The sequence below is a fragment of the Ambystoma mexicanum genome, chromosome 5p (assembly GCF_040938575.1).
Source record: "Ambystoma mexicanum isolate Mex_15411 chromosome 5p, UKY_AmexF1_1, whole genome shotgun sequence".
Taxonomy (NCBI): Eukaryota; Metazoa; Chordata; class Amphibia; order Caudata; family Ambystomatidae; genus Ambystoma; species Ambystoma mexicanum.
Window position 1 is genome coordinate 71,725,873 of NC_090930.1, and position 17,801 is coordinate 71,743,673.

At 45.7% G+C, this 17,801-nt stretch overlaps 1 protein-coding gene across 5 annotated transcripts in view; it reads left to right on the top strand.

Moving 5' to 3' along the window:
- The window catches only part of P2RY4 (pyrimidinergic receptor P2Y4), a 262,657-nt gene that overhangs the window by 122,554 nt on the left and 122,302 nt on the right, over positions 1–17,801 (top strand). The window lies entirely within an intron of this gene.

A 17,801-nucleotide genomic window follows, 5' to 3' on the forward strand; every position in this document is an offset into this window, starting at 1 on the left:
ATTCTGATTTGAGGTGCCAGCGAAGAGGACATTACAGGAGTCAAGCCTTGCGCCCACCACTACCCAGGCAACAGTTAGGCAGTTGTCAGTTGATAGGAACCGTCTTCCACCCTTCTCTCTCCGCCAAAGTGGTAGGGATGGTGGTGTAGAACGGTTTGCATCTTCCAAATTTCCTATTTCGCCTCTTCCCCTATCTCCCACTTGTTCTCCTTATTTCGAATACACTATCTCCACAATCACTGCTCCCGATGGCCTTCATATTATGTCTCTCTCTCTATCCCCTGGTCCCACTGGCCAATTTATTGATCACCTCTCCCATCTAATTGACTCCCTTCCTCCCCATCAACACCTCATTGTCACTGGTGACATTAACTTCCCCTCTCTCTCAACTCCTCTATGGACTGACTTTAGCTCTCTTCTCCTTAACCACTCACTCTCTTCTGTCCACTCTCTGCCCACCCGTTTAAACGATAACTCCCTTGAGCTTGTTCTCATCTCCTCTCAACTCTCTCCCTCTAATATCTCCACTGCTTCTTCTCCCTCTGATCATTCCATCATGTTTGGTTCATTCTCCAGTCCTACTTCCACCCCACTCTCTCCATCTACCACTTTCATTACCAAGCGCAAGTTTCCCTCCTCCGCACTCCCTATCTTCTTCTATGACCAACACCAATCTCTCTCCTCCAATGGAAAATTCACTGTTCAAACCAGGGATGAAGCTTCACTAACTGTAGCACTGCTCTTAACACTTCCTTCTCCTCTCACTTTCCTCTTACTGCATTCACCCCTAAACCCTCCCCTCCATGGCCTTGAATTACACCTGCCATCCGCACCCTGAAATCAGCAATGAGGAAAACCTTTGCACTTTCAAAAAATCTAGACTCTCCTCAGATCTCCAACTACCTGGCTCCTCTTTAAAACTACTCCTCTACTCCTCACTCTGCCAAACATGACTTCTATCCCTCTCTCCCTATATCATTTCATCTCAGTCCTCTCAACCTAGGCACCTCCAAAAATCTCTCAACCCAATCCTCTCACCCCCTGCCTCCATCGCCACTACTGTTGGCTTGGTATGGTATGCCAGAGATCTGGGGGTTACTACGAGCTTAGCCGTTAAGCTCCCAGGGCCCAACAACCCTCCCCCAGTAACAAATGGAGGACTCAGCCAAGGGCAAGTTAGAACTATCGTTTATTTCAAAAAGCGTCACAACATGGGCCCTTCCCTGAAAAACCTATCACTCTTTCTGGTTGGGTAATCGGAGTGGTATACCTTATAGATTGCCCCTATGGATCTTAGTTGATCGGTACTCGCATGTCAGGTGGCTGGCCTGCGCCTTCCCCAAGAAACTATCTATTACCTTGTTGCAGGGTCGCAGGATTACCATTGGGCCTTGCCCTCTGCCATCCATCCCTGGGTTTCTGTCCCCTGATTGGCTGGAAAAGGTATCCCCAGGGCTGGGACCAAGCTCTGTTCTCGGAGCTCTGTGCACCTCTTCAAGGTGATGAGAATGACTATGTGTTCCCAATGCAACTGTTAGCAATACCACTTTTGCCTGTGAGAGTGCCCTCAACGTTGCAACGTTGTTAACAAGTCCATGTTTAACTTCATGTCTGTGTTGCTGAGAACCGTTTGTCTTCCCACTGCGGTTGAATAACCATTGTCTAGCTCGGCCGCATCCCGTGGTTGAGGACCATGAAATCGAACTCCTCTGGTCTGCAATTTATGAGGATTTATTCAATTTTTCTGCAGATGGCCCCATGTTGTTTTAGGTCTGGAATGTGTTGCTTGTCTCTTACCTTCGCTGCGAGCTCCGACATGCTGTTCTGTGCAGCCTGGTTCTGCTTTCCCTTGTCTCTCATCCTGCAGCTTGTGACCTTATGTGATCCTCATAATACTTATACTATGATTTCTACGTATCTTTTGTACTATGTTTCCCATAAATTAGTCGTATTTGGTGCTTCCAGGCTCCTTATGTGATCCTGTAGTTCAATAAGCATCTGCACGCTTGCTCTGCATCTCTTTGTTGCCTTGTGTTCAGCGTTTCTGCACTTGGTGAATGAGAAAAATAATAAAAGCTTTGACAGTATGTATATGTATCTGTCCTCTATCTAAAGAACCGTGTAAGCATGTTCTTCATGTATACGAGTGTAGGTTTGTGTAACTCTGTGCATGTCTGCGAGTGTACTTCGTGACTAACGTGGCTATGTCGTGGTGTCACTAATGACGTCAGCACATTGGTTTTCTCAGCATTAGTCCATTTCATCCATCGAGGAATTTGGGTCCATGACCAATGTTGAAGCATCTGTATCCATAAAGACATTGATTCGGTAAGGTTTGAACGGCTGTCTAAAAGAATATCTTTCTGCATGCGTGTCAGTCACTGGTCGTCCTGGGGGCTGTCTGAATAGTGAGTGACTTTGTGCGTTTTTGACTCTTTGGGCCGTCATGTATGTGGGGGTGAGGAGGGGCAGTTCAGGGACCCTCTCTTCAATACTCTTTCGGCTAACACTGTAGCTCTCTACTTCGTTTCAAACATTTCAAACATTCGCCATACCCTCACAAACTGCCTTCTATTGTGCCCACCTGCTCACGGTTCTCCACCATCTCAACCCTCATCTCCTGTGACAATGTCTTCCTCTGCCCCTGTAAACCTAATGAAATTTGACCTTCTCCTCGGGGCTAACCCTTCATGTACCCCCCCATCGACTCTCTATCTCCATGCACAGTGAAAATCATAGCTCCCAGTGTTGCTCCATATCTTACTTCCCTCTTCAACTTCTATCTTGAGAGTGCCACTTTTCCATCTTCTGAGAAGAAGGTTACTGTCACCATATCCTTAAGAAACCCGGTCTTGACCCAGAAAGTAAGACAGCATCTTCCCTTCATGACTGCTAAACATCTAATCTCCGCTTGAGTTCTCTCTCGATCTGAGTACTGAGCCAGAGCATTGATAAGGCAATAGAGTAGGTCCTCCCAACTATGATTCATCACCTCTGCAACATCATCAACTTTGCTGTCCGTTGACTCTTCATCCTTCCCTGCGTCACCTCCACGTCCCTGGCCTGTCGTCAGTTAGTATAAACTCATTCTCATCATCTTCAAAACTATACATGGACTTCCCTTACCCTACCTATTGGCTTGGGAGGCAATGTGCTTGCCTTGGAAGCAAGACAACACAGAGCCACACAGGTTCGATCCACGGGTCCGTGCTTAAAAACCTCTCGGTATTAAGCACGTTGTAAATAACCTATCATATCATATTGAGCCCCCTCACTCCCTACTCTCACCCTTGCTCCCTACAATCACCCTCGGCTCACCGTCTTGCCACCAGTCGGGTCCCCTGCGCCCCTCTCGTTTCCCCAATCTTCCTCTCCTCGCTCTCTTACTCTGGAATGCTCTCCCTCTCCGTCTACTCACTACTCCCACTCTATCTCTGTGTAAATCCAACCTCCTAGCTCTCCTCCTTTCTGAAGAACCACTTGCATAGCGTTCTACGCCAGCACATGTCCCAGTTCTCCTCTCCTCCTATCCCTCGACAACCCCATGGCACCTATCACTCTCTCACCCCTTCATACTATAATGTAGAACCTCCTCCACTATCCCGTTCCTTTCTCATGCTCCACTGCCCTTGTCGCTGGTTCATGTTTCTACCTCCGGGGCAGCATCTGGTCTTATATCCACATCCGCTCACCCATTGTTAAGGACACTGATTCTCTGCTCTGCAAATCAATGTTAAGAAATGTGTAAGCATTTTCATGCCCAAAATACATCGTTTTCCCTGTAATTTCTTTGAAAATAAATATATAAATATGTCTTACAGCGCCAGAAAATCATTGAATATGTTTGTTAAAATAGCCACAAACCCTTAAATTGACCTATGGGGTCATATAATCAACATGTCACCCCATTCAGAGATCCCCGGTTTCAGCTATAGATATCAAACCAGCCCTGGATTTTTATTTTTCAACTGAAATCCCTTTGAATTCTGGTACATGTAGTTTCATTTTCATATTGTAAAGTCTGGGCTATGAATACTGAATTTGAAACCTGTGCGTGGCCTGTCCCGTGTCATGTTGATCGAGTGAGGAGAGCCCCAGGGGTCCAGAAACTATTTTAAGTTTTAAAAACCCGTCTGGGATTTGCGGATCGAGTGTATACAATCCCGTTTTTTGGTCAAACAGATGGAAAAATCATGACATCCGGCCAAAAACCGGGATGGTACCCACCCGATCCCCTAATCCTGGAACAAGGTTTTTAAAGTTATAAAAAAATCGGCACCCTGGGACAGAGGCGCAAATACCCGTACAGTCCCGGCAAAACCGGGACATCTGGTCATCCTCTGCCAGGGACAATTAGGTACAAGCCGTAGACATCAATGGTGCAATGGAGGCTGCTGTGTTTGCCATAGAGGGCGCCATTGCTGATCTCAGCCGCATGCATACACGCCCCATGCACATCACTCTGGCTTCACCGCAGCCAGCCGTGAAAGGCGCTCGATCCCGCGATCCCCCATGGTACCCGTGCCTTTCACCAGCACATGCAGTAAGTCATGAGAATCTGGCGAGTGGTTTCGACTCCTTGTAGGAGGTAGCGGCTGGGAGCTTTCACACACATTTTCTCCAAGCTGTGCAGCAGGGCTTGGGGCTATTTGACCTAAAACATTTGACCTAATCACATTTGATCGAATTTATTTGACCTTTATTTCGGTCTAAAATGCGGGGGGAGAGCCCCCCCCCCCGCAACCCGCCCCACCCACTTCCCCTCAACCTAATCTATACCCTTACCCACCCCATATATATATATATATTTAATTAAATTTGACTGAAAAAAAGGTCAACAAAATTCGATCAAATGTTTTTAGGTCAATTATATGCTAATACCGTCCAGCAGGGTTCTGCAATCGCTGACTTACCAGATGCTTTGAACTACAGCTCCCATCAGCACTAACCAGCATAGTGATAGTCAATAGTGAGGGATCATGGGATATGTAGACCAAAACATCTGGAAAGCTATACGTTGAAGACCTTTGCTCTGAATGTATGCCTTCAGGCCCGGCTGAAGATGTGTGGGGACCCATTTCAACATGATAGTTGGGACCCCCTTGCTTGGAGTGAAAACAGTCCGAGGCACCCCTGGGGTGCATACATTACAATAGCGACAAAGATACGGTTAATAGCTGCTGATTATCCCAAGAAGGCCAGCCAGCAGGGATCTTAAACACTAAATGCCATCAGAATAGCTATAACTCCTTCTTTGTCAGCAAGGCGATGAAGTAGAGGAACCCATGTTATGAGGTGATAACACTTCTGTTTATCTCGTGGCAAAAGAAAATGCAGCTTGAAAAGCAGGCTCTGCAAAACGCACATTTGAAACCCCAGAAACGAACACAGAGATATTAAAATATTGCCGTGCTATAAGATTACTGACCAGCAGCATGAGGGCAGTTGCTGCCCACCCCCGCCTCAAGGGCCCTTTCATTTGAAAGTGTAGAAAGGTCATGACGCTGTCCCTGCGCCCCTTAGTAACTTCCAAAAAAAGACAAGCGTCAGCATCTGACCACTCAAGTTGCTACGGGCTCCAAGTTTGATTCCTTGCATTCTGGGACTTGTAGTTTCGTTTTTCTCCTAATAAATTAAGGTTTGCATGTCCCAGAAAGCAGCCACTTCCACAGAAACCCACCCGTCTGAGACCAGGAGGTATACGTGGGCGGTGCAGACGCCTCGGAGGTGGTGGGAAGCCCCTGCTGTCACCCCGAGGCTGCCGTGGGGTCAGGGAAGGCGGGAAGTGGCCAGATAAAGGTAACCCGGGGGCAGGTGCACACCGGTATCCTGCGGGGGCGAGGGGGGCACACTGAGGTGTGGGAACGCCTGTCTATCACAGCCGGAGCCCGGGCCCTGGGGCGTGTTGCAGCAGAGCAACGTGCAGGCTGCACAGCACTGCACAGCAGGGCACATCCCTGCACTTCTTATGTCCGTGGCACGGCAGTAACGCGCCCCACCTGCAGCATGAGCACCCGTCTGTCATTGCATGCGACAACACAGGTTAACGCACAGCAACCCACTCCGTAGAAATGAGTCCCTATCACCAGCCCCTCCTGGGCAACGGGTGGTCCGCATAGCAGCAATGTGGAGGTCGTTTCAGCTCCGCTAAGTCATCTTGGGATGAAAGGAGTGGCAGTGACGGGGGAGCCAAGGCTTTGCAATGGCCGCCCAACCAACCCATTCATTCCGCTTCACCTTTCCCTCCATAGCAGAAGAAGATCCTCCCGTTCCGAGCTCCTTTCACTCATGCCCATCACCTCCTGTGCCAGTGCCTCCATCAAGCGCGCTCCCCACAGGTGTGCAGAAGGGGCTTCGTGTAGACTGGAGGCCCCGGGACTTGGACCAGAGTGAGAGCCCACATAGGCGAGTCCCACACAATGGTCCTCATTTCATCATATCAAGATGATGAGATTCTGGGACTTGACCCTATGAGCTGTGGGCACTGGGATAGGTGCAGATGGTCGATACATGACTACCAGTAGATGGGGTGATGGTAACCAGTGCAATACCAGAGGCCATGTATTCAGCCCACATGCCTCTTGTCCTTGTCTGCATCATTTTGATATGATATGTTTGCAGAAGGTTTGGTGCCAGGAAATTCCACACCTAGACGGCTAGACTGTCATCTTACAAAGAAGCGCAGGAGGGTCTTTTGGGTAGACCCTCTGGTGACCTTATAATTGCAATTAGAAATACTTTGGGGTCCAGCCGGCCTCCCTTTTTTCGCCTATAGGGAGGGTCGGACTCGCACTAATGAATGGATATATGGTAACCCGGCACTACTAGATAAGATGACACCTTCTGGCATAATGAATGATGTTTTACTATCTGTTCATTCAAACATCTGTTCTCCTCACTTGATAATAGCTGCAGACTTAGATGTCTGTGCGCGTCATGAGTCGCCCGACCAAAGACGGGATGATGGCAAGGCTTAGAATTAACCGTAACCTCTGGCATTGCTCTGAGCAACCCTCCAGACCATCGTTCTCCCCCTGACAAGCCATTATAAAGTGAGCGAGGCGAGGGCATTAAAATAGCCCTAGGGGCATTACCAGACTGGGGAGGACTCCCCTCCTCTGGTTCTGTAGCTATTAGTACCGTTAGTGCTATTTGTACCAATCTGACTGACCCTCGCCGGGTACTAATGACCACTATGCAACAATCATGAGCCTCGTCCTTACTCTCTGTAGAGAGCGTGCTTTGACCTTCGCCGGGTACTAATGACCACTATGCAACAATCATGAGCCTCGTCCTTACTCATGACCACTATGCAACAATCATGAGTCTCGTCCTTACTCTCTGTAGAGAGCGTGCTTTGACCCTCGCCGGGTACTAATGACCACTATGCAACAATCATGAGCCTCGTCCTTACTCTCTGTAGAGAGCGTGCTTTGATCCTCGCCGGGTACTAATGACCACTATGCAACAATCATGAGCCTCGTCCTTACTCTCTGTAGAGAGCGTGCTTTGATCCTTGCCGGGTACTAATGACCACTATGCAACAATCATGAGCCTCGTCCTTACTCTCTGTAGAGAGCGTGCTTTGATCCTCGCCGGGTACTAATGACCACTATGCACCAATCATGAGCCTCATCCTTACTCTCTGTAGAGAGCGTGCTTTGACCCTCGACGGGTACTAATGACCACTATGCAACAATCATGAGCCTCGTCCTTACTCTCTGTAGAGAGCGTGCTTTGACCCTCGCGGGGTACTAATGACCACTATGCAACAATCATGAGCCTCGTCCTTACTCTCTGTAGAGAGCGTGCTTTGACCCTCGCCCGGTACTAATGACCACTATGCAACAATCATGAGCCTCGTCCTTACTCTCTGTAGAGAGCGTGCTTTGACCCTCGCCGGGTACTAATGACCACTATGCAACAATCATGAGCCTCGTCCTTACTCTCTGTAGAGAGCGTGCTTTGACCCTCGCCGGGTACTAATGACCACTATGCAACAATCATGAGCCTCGTCCTTACACTCTGTAGAGAGCGTGCTTTGACCCTCGCCGGGTACTAATGACCACTATGCAACAATCATGAGCCTCGTCCTTACTCTCTGTAGAGAGTGTGCTTTAACCCTCGCCGGGTACTAATGACCACTATGCAACAATCATGAGCCTCGTCCTTACTCATGACCACTATGCAACAATCATGAGCCTCGTCCTTACTCTCTGTAGAGAGCGTGCTTTTAAATCAGAAACTTTGCTGTTGAACTTGGCAAGACGCGTTCCTGTACCGCAAACACAGCGATTCAGTTTACCATTGAAACTTTCAGGCAGGGTCTGAGGAATGGTGAACAGTTAGTCATTTCATTTTTATGAATGCACTCCTTCCCTTTAGGGGATTTTGGAGTTCACTACAATAAGGTAAGGGGTTTCCACGTATTTTAAATGACTATTCCTTTTTTCTGCGCTAAGAGAGAGATCGGAGGTTTCGAACTCCCCCGAGCTCACCCCTTGTTCTTTGACTATATGGGACTTAAATTATTATTTACATATTTTATTTATTTATTGTTTGCTTGTTAGGCGCTTATACAGGAAACCCATTCTGTTTCAATGTGCCCACTGGGCATAAAGGAGGGAACATGGGGATAGCACTGGAATTAAATAAAAAAAAATATGGATGGGGAAGGGACAGCCGAAGCTACTATGCCTTGTGAGTATTCAGAATGTGTGGGGAAGGGACGCCATTAAATGCTAAGGAACTAATTGATCTGCCCACCTAATCACTAAGGGGAAAGCATTACATCAAACAGGTCCTCACAAGACTTGGTTCTGTTGGACATGTTTACTTACATGGAATATCTCTGGGTTAGTGCTCAGGGAACGTCTTCAAGTTTTCTGGATACTCAGGGAAAACATACGGACTTGGTTAGACAGCCTCTCCAGGTTCAGTCATGGAGGCCTCCAGAATCCATCCCTTTTATTTGCCTCTCCAGGTTCTCTCCAGATTGTAGTTTTGCTCCTGGTCTAATCTACCTCATTTTGTTTTTCATCCAATTATATTATAGCGTTCCAGTCAGTTTAGACAGCTCAGATCATTTCAGACAGCTCTCCTGTTTTTAGTGAGCTCTAATCCTCACAACGGCAAAAAAACCTTCTTCCCATTGTGTGTCTCCTTTTAAATCCTCAATCACCCCAGCAAAGTTTCAAAATTTTCAGGTGCCACTTTTTGGCTCATAATTTTGGATTGGACATCTATTTCTCCTCCCCTTTGAAAAAATCTAGCCTCTTTCTCGTGTACCTTTCTGTCTGAACATTCCAGTTATGAATTTAATAAATCTACAAAATAACTTTTTCCAATTCACCAATCAGAGTCACAAACCATATATTTTTTAATTGGTCTGACCGTGTCAGACGTAATGTGCTGTGTCCCATATCGGCACGTGGTTGCAGGTGCAAATGACACATTTTTGTGTTTTGTTCAAAAAGTGTAAAAGTTATTTTCCCTCATTACCTGTTTGCCGGTATCCTGGTGGTAATTACCTGGTGGTAACTTTCACTTCTTTTTTGTACCTCACTTTGACACAGTCCTCTGGCCTCCTGCTGCATTTTTTATGTTTTACGTTTGTATAGTCTGTCAGCACTCTGAGTCCTGCGGGAGAGCTGGCACTTAACAACAATTCTGTAGAATATAATAGAATAGGATACCAGCAAATGGTTTTACTGTTAACGGCACCTGATCTGCAGGTATTAACAGCACTGGTAATACCAGCTGTTTTTTGCCAGTGGTGTGCCTGACTTATCTCCAGCTCTTTGCTGGAGGTAAATCAGGTCACCTCACCGGCAAACATGTACTTTGGAGGTGCAGGAAAAGTGGCAGTAACGGAATTACCACCACATTTTTCCCACACAGCAAATTTGTAATGCGGCCCATTGTCCCAAGATTCAGATATCTAATTCAATAAGCCACCATCTTCCCAACTCTACACTCCGTAAATCTTTCTGAGAAGACATAAACACATTTCAGGTTATAACTTTGGTCCAGGGACCACGAACTTTAGTTAATTCTTGAGAATGATTCAGAGTTCACATCCATTAACTGGGTCTTCTGTTTTCACAATGTGGGTTACATCACCACCATAAAACCTTTCACAAGCACAGCTCTGTCCCCTTTGCTACCTCTGCTGCAGCTTCAAAGACATTCCCAAATGTTTGATCAGTGTAGGGGGAGGACGAGCAGTGCTTGGACTTTGAGTCGAATGGGGAAAAGCCTTTGGGGTTAAACACCAGTTTTTAAATCAGCTATAATAACAGAACATGGTGCTTTTTAAAATGCCTTCCACCATGCAAGTTTACTTCAATGCCTTGCATCACACCAATGCATTTCTCTTGCCCCATATCCATCTGTATATTATAAACTCTATTAGAATGACTCTGGCTATGGAGTTCCCTCTGTACATGGTCACTTCCATGCTGTAGAATGCCCCCATTTTTCCATGGCATCTTTCTTTTTTGAAAAGTGCATTTCAGTGTCTCACTGATCTGTGATGGAAGATAGTTTCATTTCTTTTCGGCATTGTCATTCAAACACAGGGCACTCTTCATTTTTACTTTTATTTCCCTGACAAGACTGGTGAGATCTTTGGCAGTTCAAATCTGCATGCTTGCCTTGTGGCCTGCAGGCCACAATTTGCTTTCAGTGTTCTGTACTTTTAGGCCCCAGTCAGCCAGATGCAGCTTGCCTTTGTCTTGGGGTTGAATATAAACCCCACAATGCTCAAAGGTATTTGACAGGGTAACTCAGCACCTTTTGGGCAACTGGTAAATGAGAAAAATACCTTGCAAGTCAATACACAATTGAGGCAATAGGATTCCATCCTTTCAAATCCATAACTTGGTAAAATGGTATTATTTCAGATCTGCTGGGGATGTACCCTCTTTTATAGCTAAGGAAGACCATTAGTTACAAGGGACCAGGTGGTGTTTCAATGGTATCAGGTAATATTGCCCCTGTATATAATATCGCCATACATATAGACGCCGGGAACAATATATGGGGTAAATGGGAGCAGGGGTTGCTTATGATAATGTCTCTGCAAAAGAACGGTGCCATCTTGCATGGCGACATTTTTTGCGGGGACATTATCACATGGAACCGTTTCAATACTATTCCTTAAGGAGCAACCAGACTTATGGGGAAGATGATTGTTAGATCGATTTAAAAGCGCAATGTATACTAACACGATTCCAATTTCTTTTTTTAACTCAACTTTTTCTCAGTTGTGGGAGCAAGTCCTCTGCCAATACCTTATATTTCAAGAGCAGCTAAAGGTTATGCATTATTATTTTTTATAAACCATTTTTATTGATTCAACAAGTTACAAATTACAACAACGACCATTCTTCCACCCGTATGGCCTTTCCCCATCCGCCTTGCTTCCTGAATCTCCACACTGGAGACCCACGTATGCTGTCGAGGTGGTTGATCCCAAGATTGCAAATACTTGGATGAATTCCATCGTGATCCCAATATATAAAAAGGGCGACAGGGCGTCTCCTAAAAATTACAGACTGATCGTCCTAATGGATTGCTCCAGTAAAGTAGTTGCAGCTTTAATCCTACGTGACTTAAATGTCTTGGCTGATAAGACCTGTTGGCTACACGGATATCAAACGAGATTTGTAAGAATATGGGAACCTCACTAAATGGATTTCGATTATCTTTACTTCAATGACAAGCCTGCATTAAGGGTGGTATACCAATAAAATTTGCTAGCGTAGACCAAACAAATGCATTCGACTGTGTAAATGTAGATCTATTATGGCAAAAGTTACAAAACTGGGCAATACCCCTGGGTTTATTGAAAATTCTGATATTATTACACAATGGAAATAACATACAAGTGATGGTAAATTGTGAGGACCTATTATCGAACATTTTGTGGTCTACGTCAGGGTTGCGTATTGACCCTTGCTTTGTTTGACCTTTGCATCTCTGATTTAGGGGAATATTTCTGATTGGCTCGTTACTTTCAACCAAGGATTGGTAATGAGAATGCACAGATGATTTAAGTATCTTCGATGCAACACCGATTGATTTACAGCGTTCATCAAATAAACTGGTTATATTCATAACTAGACAGGATTTGGTGGCTAGCTCCATAACATTGAGAATAATGTTTTTCACTAAGGGGAAAAAGCCTATGTTTGCTTGGTACTTGGATGGCATACCTCTTGAGACATCAGAAAAAAAAAATATCTAGGGTTTGCTTTATATAAGAGACCAAATATAACAGTACCAGGATCGCGCCTAAGATAACATTTCAACATACACTTCACAAATCAGAAAAACACAAGAAGAAGGGAAGACTTTGTCACATACCATTGATTGAATAATGGAAACAGAAATTAGTCCCTACCTTACTATATGGTCTGCAATGAATGCTGAACTCAGACTGGTCATTCTTGAACATACTCAAGGGACTTATCTGGAGGAGAGTATTTTCCCTTCCACCTGGGCTCCTGGTAACAATCACTCGAAATTAACTTAGTCTGGTCCATTTGCTAAGCCATGTAACATGGCAAGTGTTACTGATTTTTATAAAAAATATTATGCGCTATTAAAAACTCTATATGAAAATCTGCATTGTATTTTCATTTTTTAAAAACTCAAAGGCTTTATGAAACTTTGAGTACAATTGCCGAAGTGTATTGGAAAATTTGGGCATTGATTCAACCTTTTTACTAGACAAGTTGCAAAAAACTCAAACTCTTTTATGGGTTTGTGATTGGATTAACAACCGTAAACATAACAACAGAATACAACATCTATCAAACAATTACAAAACCAGCTAAACACCGAGGAGACCTGCCACACTATCTGGAAAAATGGCAGAATTGAGAAAGGAGGCGAGACAATTAACAATGTATTTAGTCATGCCTTCGTAATCGGCCGCACCAGCAAATTATTTAGAGACAGGCTTTCACTGCCAAAGATTTTACAAACCAACTCCACCTGAGATCAAGTCCTGTGTCTGTTTTTTTCTGACAGTTGCATGATGGACTTGCAATGTCCTCAAGGGGGTGCAATGTAGCTTGAATTCCAGTTGGATTGACTCGGCTTAAGGTTCCCGAAGCTGCTCCCCAGAGGCGGATCCTGTTATTGCCACGACACACATAACCTATGCACAGGAGTGTTGCTAGGTGTGGAAAAGACTTGGGGCTACGCTAATGTCGGAACTGTCAGGACTCAGGGCTAGCTAGCCTTTTGGTTGTAGCTCCTGAGATTCTATCCGGGGCTACAACCAAAATAACAGGGGCTGTAGCGCCCTCATGCCCCCCCTAGCAACGCCTGTGTCTATGCATCTGATTTGCAGTCCGCTTTCTGGCAAGGTCAACGTGGCCCCTCAGCCTTCAGAGTTTGATGAGCTGAGGGCCTTGAGGAGTGACAATCTGCTTCCTATGTATCAAGCATAGCGCTCAATTCCCAGGAGAATCCGCGCAGAGACAGGGCGCCGCATCTTCGGAAAATCCCTCAAAATCTGGCTGATCCTCAAACACAGAAGTGATTTATCCCCAAGTCTCTAATGTGGGCCCCACCCTCCCTGATTTATCCCCAAGTCTCTAATGTGGGCCCCACCCTCCCCACCCCATCTCCTTCCTTGTCGGCCTTCTACATCCCTCACCCGAAGCTCGCAACCTCGAGGTACTCTCTGACAGTGATCTACGACTCCAACAATTCATAATTAAATGATATTCAACAAACCCTTTGAATTAGATTTGTCTCCCTTTCATGACCTGTCGGCATCTATTAGGCCACTCCTTTAGTTGTATAAGCCACATGCCTTTTAGAGGTTCCTAAGTTGTTAATGGTTGTTAGGGTGACCCAGAGGTTGTATATGAATGGGTCGTATTACAATTGACCGATTCACAATTGACCTTTTATACAATTGACCGAATTTAAAAGGTCAATTAGGAAATATGTGCGGGGGAAACCTCCTGCAACCCTCCACCCATTCCAAACCCCCCCCCCGCATCCTCCCACCCAATCCCCTTAAATTATTATAAACCCAAACCAACCCACTATATATATATATGTATATATATATATATATATATATATATATATATATATATATATTAGGACCACTGAAATTCGGTCAATTGTGTCAAAAGGTCAATTGTGATCGATCAATGCAGGTTATACCGACCCAGACACTTCTTAAACCCAGCTTATTGTTTGGTGAGTTGTCAGGGCCCACTCCATTTCATATACCACTTAAATCATCTTTGAACCCTGGGCTTGTTTGTTGTTTGCATTGCGCCCAACCTTCCTATGTACAGCACCCTGACAGCCCTCGCTTCCTGGATTACATGGTAATGATCCTCTTGCTGGCATTAAGAGCACTGACGATGCACTAATGTGCACACTTGTGTATATCCCTGTGAGTTTCACATTGTACAGGCCTTCTGGCAATATAAATATCAGATGAGGTGAGATGTTATTCATTCTGAAACTTCTTTTAAAAGTTTAATTATGGGCTAAGGGGAGGGCACAAGAGCAGGGAGCCCATTCAAGATTAAATGCCCCCCCTTTCTCTGGCCCTGAGAACTCCACTTGTTCCTTAAACCTGAGCTGCTGCGGTTTCTAATCCCCGCTACTCGGATTAGACCTGGGGTATTACATGTTAGCGAAAGCGAAAGTAAAACTGCAAATAGACCCATTTCTATGCACGCTTAATATGTCACACAATGCTAGAGATTAGCCAGGGGAATACCTAAACTGGAAATCTGTAACTCAAGAAGGGGAAGGACCCGCCCCTCAAAGTGTAGCCGGATGCGGCCCAAGTTCTTCCATCTAGAAACTGGTCAATTTCAAAGGACAGAAAGTGTTCTCTTGTGCTACTGGCGCTTGCATAGCTCACACCTGCATGACGACCTAGTGCTGACTCAGCACATTGTCCCATACTACAGAAAGTCACAGAGTAAATGCAAGTCCTCATCCTACTTCCCTCTTACCACCCTCTATGGTGCTCTCCGTCTCCCCCATCTTCTCCAACTGCTACTCTATCTCCTATCCTACCCCTCTCACCAAGTCTGGGAGGAAGACGTTCAAAAGGGACATCCTGGTCTCCAACCCAGGCCTTCCTATCACTAATACCTACACCAGTGCTTCCTCCAGACAGACAACCCCTCACGGACATCCTCTTTGTCGTTCCCTCTCCAGCCCTGTGGACCCTTCATATGGTCTCTGTTCTCTCCCCTTTTTCTTCCTCTCCCATTAATGGTGGCACTAATTGGGAGGTCCTCATGGCCCCCTTCCACTCGTCTAAGACCATCTTTAATGTCTATCTAAACTGTAATTGTTTATTTATAGACCGCTTATACACTGCTGAAGTGCTTCAAAGCGCTTCAAGACAGGACAGGAACAGGAGAATACACAGACATTCTTAGGACTTGAAATTTCCAAATGATCTTGCAAAAATAGCTAGCAACTTGGCCTGACAGCCTTACTACAAGTGCAGTGTAAGACAAGGAAGGAGCGCAGGTGGAGGAGAGGGAGAAGAACATACAGTCAACATGGCACTGTCTTGGACCAGAGCCCTCAGCCCAATCTCCTTCTTTTTGATAGGTGTTTCCCGCGTCTTATCAACTTCCTTCCTTCCCCTGCTACTCCTACCTATACCTCTCTGGCTCCTCCGCTACATCCCTCTCCCGGCCACCTCTCTGGAACCATTCTCATCTTCTCTGGCTACTCTGCCATGTTCTTCCTCCGCCCCATCTTTGGCACCCTCCTCATCCTCTCCGACTACTCTGCCATCTCTCTCTTCCTCCTCTGCCCACTCTCAGGCCCCTCTACCAGCTCCACAGGGCATACCTCAGCCAGTACCTCTCCACTGAAGTCTTTCAAATATGGCATATGTTAGACGTCGCAACTCTCAACTCTCTCTCTGCTGTCAAACACTCCTCCGACATTTGCCTACTCCATGAACTTCATCTGGAAGTCCTCGGTCTCACCAGGACATGGTTCATGGCCAGCTCTGTCACAAGTTTTTTACACTCTCCTCCCTGATGGTTACACAATCCTACAAGATCCTTTCCGAACCCAGAAACCACCAACCAGGAGGTGGAGTAGCTCTGGTCTTCCCAGAGTGGATCCCTGCTTCTGTCATTCCTACGCAGACCTTCTCCTCCTTTGAATGCCTGGTCTGCAGGCTCGCTATCTCTGCGGCCTCTCTCTTACTGTGGCCGCCATTTACAGGCCACCTGGTGAGGTCGCCCTCTTCCTCTCTGAATCGGCCGACCTTTCCTCCTCTCTCCTGGCCTCTACTTCTCAACTTCTTCTCCTCAGAAACCTCAACATCCATCTGGATGCTACTAACCCCTCCTCAGGGCTCTTTCGTAATCTCTGCGACTCTCCCTTTTTATTTCACCGTCTGGCCTGACACTTTGCCAGGCACACCCTGGATGTTCTCATCTCTTCAGATATCCCCCTCTCTAACCCTCTGACCACTCCTTTCTCTTTGACTGACCACTTTCTTCTCTCCTCCCACCTGATGCTCTCTGTCCCCCAGGTGTCAATACAGACTCTCTGTCCTGTCCAAGAAGAGAGCTTGCCTCCAAGCCTGCTACTCTACGGCCTCTAAAAACCGGTCCGAGCTCTTCAAAATCTGCAAGGAGCTGGCCAATCCTGCTGCAGTCTCTACCTCTCCTGTTCCTTCCCAGGTCCTTTGCATGGCAGTCACTTCTCACTTCACCACTAAAGCTCAGGACATCCTGTCCTCTTTCTCCTTTTCTTCTCCCTCTACCTCTCACGGCCCGTCTCTGGCCACCTTTCCCTCTCCTCCTCCTCTCTCCTCTTTCTCCATGTTCACTCCTGACGATGTTTTTTGACAAGTCTGATCTATGAAAGTGTCATCCAAGCAGGTACCCCATTGACACTCTTGCTCCAGCCTTTCTGCAATCACTCTTTTGCCACTGGAATGCTCTCCTATCTCCTCAAGCACCCCCTTGTGCACCCCCTCCTGAAGAAGCCTTCTGCTGGTCCTTCCTCTCGTGAAGGGGTTATTGGGCTCATCTGCTGGTGGCAACATTATGGTGGTCAGTGATTTTCGAGAAAAAATATTGCTTTTGATTTTTTTTATTTTACCTTGAATTTAATGGGGTTAAGCAAAATTGCTAACTTAGCATTTAGAATTACAAATCAATCAAAATAAAATACTGACTATAAAGTATGAACAAGGCACATATTTTAAACTAATGAACAGTTTCCATTTAAACCCAAAGATACTGCAGATGCAGTAACTGGGGGTTAATCCCAGGTGGGGGAAGAACAGTAGTCTCTTTATTATTTATTTATTGTGCAAATAGTTCATCAGACTTTTCACAAAATATCACAGATATAAAAACGTGCAATTACAAACAGCACATAGTATAAAAAGACTATTACAAGCACATGACATAAACGTATAAAGATTATACAATCTGTCGCATAATTGGTACACAAACTACCAATCCTTGTGTTCCGTTTTTCTTTCAAGTAGGGAATATTACTTTCTTTTTAATTTAATTTTTTTCTTGAGGTCTGTTTAACACACCTTTACAATTTATGACCCAAAAAAGGAAGGAGCAGTTAAAATAATCAACATTACATTCAATGAATTAAAAAAACACTTAACACATTTAGGGGGTAATTCATAGAATCCAGCGCACAAGTGGCGCATGCGGCTGGCGCACAGTGTGCGCGTGCGAATCCCTGCGCCAGCCGCGTGCGCTAAAATCCATTTCCGCGCACAGCGTATTCATGGATTCCAG